Consider the following 6,015-nt stretch of genomic DNA (forward strand, 5'->3'; position numbering starts at 1 on the left):
GAGGGATTTTTTTTTTCCTTTCATTTCATTTTTGGTGATTCATTTTTCTGGGGTCACATGGGGTAGGTGGGAGATTTGCCCCTGCTCAGAGAGGCCACGGTGAAGAGCTCACCACCCCTAAAAGCCCTAGGCTTTTGGCAGTGTCATCTCAACCTGCACTGGGGTAATCCTCTGTCTTCTCCTGTTCACTCCACCCTGCCCAAAAAAAGCCAAACCCCACAAGGTGCATTTCCCCCTCCTCCACCCCGAAAATACCTTGTGCAGGTGATGCACAGCTACTGTGCTGGTGCCCTGGGCCATACTACCAGGCCCAAGGCCAGACAAGGGAATCAGATCCGTTACAAGGAAGGCAGAAACGTGCCAAGCATTAGTTTAGAAACCCCCAAGGTTACAGTATTCAAAAAGGAGACAGCAGTGGAAAAACTCCCTGCACACAGCAAGCTCTGCTTGGTTTCTCTAGCCACAAAACAAGTTACTTCCATTCTCCAAACAATTGAAATTAGCTCTCCTCCTCCCCCCCCAAGTTTTCCCGCAAGGCAAAATGCAGAATAGAAAGCTGATGGCCGGGACAAAACGCCAAGAAGTTGTGTTGCAAACCAGGGTATCGTCAGCGAGGAACAGCCAAAGATGTATCCACAAACGGGCCTCTCCAAGGTCTGGCTCCCCACCCCACAAGGCCCTAAACCTGGGAACATCCATGCAGGACTTGTCAGGACCACAGAGGATGCAGCCCATGAGGGGCACAGGTGCATGGCAAAGCAGAGCACCACGTGCCTCCACCCAGAATCCTGAAGTGAGCTGCTACCTGTGCCCAGAGGCACCTGAATGCCATCAGTGCCCCTGTCTTGGAGTTGAAAGCTCTCCAAAGCCCAGAGGGCAACTGTGCGTGTGCCCAGAGTTGCTCTGCACTGAATAGCGCTCCCCACTCCCTGCAGGCCCTGTGGCATCCCCCAAATTAGGCGCTCCACTTGGATCACATGTAAACAGCTCTGTCCGGAGAGAGCCGGGCAGGAGAGCGTACTGGCTCCCAATTTCTCTTCCAAGCCAACCCTTATCCCTGGGCTGGGGACAGCACCCACAGGCACAGCCTCCCTGTCCGCCAGCTGCACAGAGCCAGGGTGGTCCCCAAATGGCAGCTGCTAGAAGGCACTGCAGGGCAATAAGGGAGGTCCAAGCTGCAGGGGACAGTCTTGCCTAATGGTCTCGGCCCGTCGTGGTGCTCCCTGCTTGCCCTGCAGATGCCGGCAAGCTCTGGGGCTGGTCATCTCACATCAGCGGGACGCCACCTTGGCGTTTGCCCACCAGGATCCTGGCCCTGGGTCTGCTGGCAGGGGGAGAGCTGGGTCCTGGGCCCAGCTGGCAGATGGAGCGGTGCATTTGAAAGGATACGGGCCACGGAGCAAAGCGCGCTCATTGGAAGGCCCCTTCCCTTCCGGCAGGTTGGCGCAAAGGGACTCGGCACAAATGAGAATCAGAGCCACCACATTTAACAGGACGGCACACATGTGTCAAGTTAAGCATGGCTTGGAGAGCTGGCAGCGCAGCCCCTCCGTCCTTAGCGGGGGACTTACATAAGCGGCCTGATTTTTGGAAGTCCCCCGAACACAGTGTCACCCACGGACACCAACCAGCACAGCCCTGGGTCTGCAAAGGTCTGTATGGGCAGAGGCTCAGGGTGACCTGCCCCAGCAGACGGAGTCATGCACATGTCCCAGATCCACTGCCATGCACAACCTGCACAACTCCTCCTGGGGAGGGAGGAAAAGTCCCACTTCTGTGGCGCAGCCCACAGAAACACAGCGCAGGGGCAGCCCCGTCCCCCAGCCACGGGGACACTGCAATGTAGAAAGGCACAGCACCCTGTGAGCAGCACCCTGCGCAACCTCAGCACCTCTTCAAGGGCACAGAGGCCTCCAGGCTTCCTGCCAGGCCTCTGCCCTCCACATCGCCTCCAAAAGCCTTTCTTGCTGCTGGGGCTGCCATGGACAGGGGTGAGGGTAGCCTGAAAATGCTGCAGGAAAGGCATGATTCTTCCAGAGGTGATGCAGCCACCTTTGAGTACTCCCTCAGACAAAAAGCCAGTGACTGGGGACATCTCCAGATCCCATCATGCAGTGGCAGATGCTTCATCCAGAAGCATGGGGACCTGGCAACTGCAAAGCAGGAGGTAAAGAAACAAAAAGCCTAGATTATCAGCAGAAAGGATGAGAAAGGCAGTGCTTAGCCTAGCAACGTGGGCTTGGGATGCTTTTTAGTCTTCTGCTATTAACGAATGGGGATGGCCCCAAAGCCTGGTTTTCTGGTGAAGATAGGGGCATTGATGGTCCTCAAGGATTTTTAACCTCCTTGAGCTAGGGATCCTGGCCTGGCAGGAGATGGTCGGTGAAGTGGCTTGGACTGCGTCTGGGACTTTTCTCCCTTGCTGGACCTGCCTGGGAAACCAATTTGCAATGTTAAGTAAGGATACTGGGCCCATCTCTTTGCTTGCTGTCATGTTCAGTCCAAGATCTGCTCCTTGTCCCAACAACACTAGGAAGTGGTCTGCAAAATCGTTTCTAAACACATACACGCACATTCCTATGTGCACAAGCAAGCGAGAGAGGATAAAATAAAAGAGACAAACAGCCAGACGTTTGCCTAATCCTTATGGGTTGTAAATAAAACCATGTGGCAGCGCTCTGAACAAAACGATCCTTGGATTTCTACCAAAAAAGGTTTGGCTGTCCCTGGATTAGAAAAGGGTGAGAAACGCTTCTGTAGACAGTACATTTCAAGCAGAGCTCACATGCAGAGGACGGTGTGAGAAGGGCACCTAATCAAGACCAGGGATGCACTGGACCCTGCACATAGGATACTTTTTCTGCTTTTCCAAGATCATAACTCACCCCTTATTACTAGCAGACACAAGTCATTTTTCAGGACTTGTTATGCCCTCTTCATTTCCGTCTTTATTCCTGACGTTTGCAAAGGCTCTTTCTGACATAAAATGTCACACACATTTTGTGTGGCAAAGCCTTAAGGGACCCTCTACCGTTGGCTGCACAGACAGATCTGGCCTCTCCACACCATTGCCTAGGATGTGGGAAGGGGCTGTATGGCTGTGGACCCCTATCCAGGTTCTCTCTTCAAGGGGTGCTGACCATCAGCTCACACTCAAGAAGATGTGCCCACACATCTCGTGGGTGCCCCCAGCCCAGCCGTGGAATGGAGAATTTGCCATCAGAACCAACCTCCTGCTGTAGAGCAGACCGATTGCAGATCTTACAGGCCAGCAATATCCCCCTTTCGGGCAAACATCATACCCAATCGCTCTACAACTCAAAGTCATCCCAGTCGTGGGCTCTTGCAATCAGTTGGCCAGCACAAAAGGGCCCATCCTTTCTAAGCAGGGTCTGGGCTACAGCCAGCAGCGGGCAGCAGGGCATCCATCCTCCTGCAGGGTACGGCAGTGCAGTGGGCAGCCACGCTGTGCCTTTCCCCACACCCCATGGCTCTAGCACCACAGAGCCAGGGGAGCCGACCGAACCCAGCTGGCTACTGTGCAGGTGTCATCTTCAAAAGCTGCTCTCACAGCAGCTGGGAAACTTCAGAGGGAAGAAAGAAGCGTCAGCAAAGGAGGGCTTGTTTTGGTGGTAGTGAATAAATTATAGCAAGAAGGGCTCCAGCTCCCTTCTTGGAGCTACTGGCCTTGCTCCAGGGCTGGGGGCAGAACAAAGATCCTTGGGAGAACTGGGAGGCAGGACCTCCTAGGAAAGGAAGCCCTTTCCAGGGGAGATCGCAAGGTGAAGGAGTCAGCAATGAATGCTGAACATGTAGAGCTGGTCTCACCTGCATGCTGTGGGGCTAGTGTGGAGAAGGGCACAGCCCCAGCATGCGTGCGCCCCACAGCAGCCCTGCCTCTCACTGGGCACTAGCAGCAGGGCAGAGATCAGCCCTTCAGGATCAGCTATGAAGATGATGGGGCAAATTGTTCTCAGAGCAACACTACAGATTGTAGATGAAAAGATTGCCTTGGGCACCAGGGAAAATGCCTTCTCCAGGATGGTCGGACACCCTGGGCCAGGCACCCAGAGAGAAACAGGGTCTCCCTCCTTGAAAGTGTTGAAGACTCAACTAGACAAAGTCACCACCGATGTGATCTTGTGCTGGCCACAGATCCAGTCCAAATGGGACATTGGATGGGAGGCCAGCCCAAGGGGGCCCTTGTGCCAGCACCCCCTGTGATTGCAGGACTCCTCCAACACCACAGGTGGAACTCCAGCCCTGCTGGGGTGCAAAACTACCCTGATCTTCCCCACGGGACTTTGCTTTCAAGTCTTTTTGATGAGCCCTGGTACGGCTGAGATCTCTCTCATGTCCGGAGCCAAACCTTACGTTTCTCCACCGCACCCAGATTTCCTCCCCGGTTTGCAGCAGGTGCTGGCTGGAGGCCCAGTCCCAAAGGATTATCTTCCACTTCCAACAAAGGTCCTAAAAACACTGGCTCTTACAGCTCCCCTCTGGATCAGCCCTTGGATGCTTCCCCTTGCAAAGGCCGTTTGGCAGTGACGTACAGCGACCAGCCCCAACACGCAGAGGCCCAGGCCCCTGGCCACACGATGAGGTTGAAAGCATTGCTTCAGCACACGCTTAGCCTGCTCAGGGCGCCTTGGCAGCTCCAATTTACTTTCTTTTATTGCAATTCCCCAATGCCCAAAGCAGCTTTAAACACAGGCCTCTTTGCCAGCAGCGATGTTCAGTTGAATGCAGCCTGCAAGAGCCCAGCAAGGACTGAGGGGCCGTTCAGCTTTGTTCTGGGTTTGCTATTAGTTAACATTCCTGTTGCAGTGGTGCCCAGAGACCATGCAGACTGGGGCCAGACTGCGCAAGGTACTGTGCAAATAAACACACTTCCGGCCCCAAAGGTCCCACGGGCAACACAGAGTAAACACAGGAGACAAACAAGCAGATGGGAGCAGGCAGAAAGGGAAGAGAAACCAGGACTCTCATCCTCCTTCATTGGTTCTGCCCTTTGTTTTAAGCAGAAAATCTTCATTGTATTTCCCAGAGCAACCTCAGCTCTCTGAGCCCAGCCCACTGGCATAAACTAGAGTTCCCACAGGAAATCTCTGCACCAGTAAACCTGTCAGCGTTGTACAAAAACAGTAATTGCCTTTAACACAGTCTCTTCTCAAAAACTTCATTCCCAGAAACGTTGAAGGGGTTTTGCCAGGAAAGTTTTGTCCAAGGACTGCGAGGATTGCAAAAGTCACCCTTTTTAGGAATGCCACCAAAAAAGCACAAAGCCACTCCAATGCTGCAAGTCCTGCTGCCAGCTTCCCAGGCGGGGAGCAGCGTCCAGGGGCAATTTCTGCCCGTCTGCAGTGAGCCACCGGCATTGCTCACATCCCAGAGCTTTCTGTGCCCACATGCCACATGTGCCCGCATGCCCTCCTGTCACTGCCAGCCCCACGTTCCCTGGAAAAAAGGAGCCCGGCTGTAGTCCTGAAGGAGCTGAAAACAAGCATCCTGGCAGGAGGATTCCTCTTTTGGCCAGGGGCAGGACCGACGGCTGCCTCGACTCCTTCAGCACAGGACGGCTCAGGTCTGTTCCCAGAAACGGGACCTTACAGCTGAGCCACCTGCTGCTGACCAGGACCAAGCCCTAGGGCTAAGCTGAATGTCCAGCACAGTGTTTGGGGGACACGTGGCAGCGAAGCTGGCAGGCTTTAAAAGGGCTCCAAAAAGCAATCACTTAAGTTTAGCCAGTACAAGTAAAAAGGTTTTTAAAATGTGCATTTCCTTCCTGCTGTTTCTGCACCAATGTTCCCCGGGGTTGGACTAAACGTAATGTTTGGCATCCTCTTTTCCCCAGTTTCTCCTCTACACACAAGAAACAGCCTTTTTACCTCTGTTTCACCCTTGCTGGTCATGGTTTTTTTCTTTTTGCCACCCCTCCTAACTCTCATGGCTGCATCTGAGCCCCTCATGTGGGGAACGAACCACGACCTACCCATGGACTGGGGACCTGAAACA

Source organism: Struthio camelus, chromosome 9 (assembly GCF_040807025.1).
Source record: "Struthio camelus isolate bStrCam1 chromosome 9, bStrCam1.hap1, whole genome shotgun sequence".
In the NCBI taxonomy this organism is placed as follows: domain Eukaryota; kingdom Metazoa; phylum Chordata; class Aves; order Struthioniformes; family Struthionidae; genus Struthio; species Struthio camelus.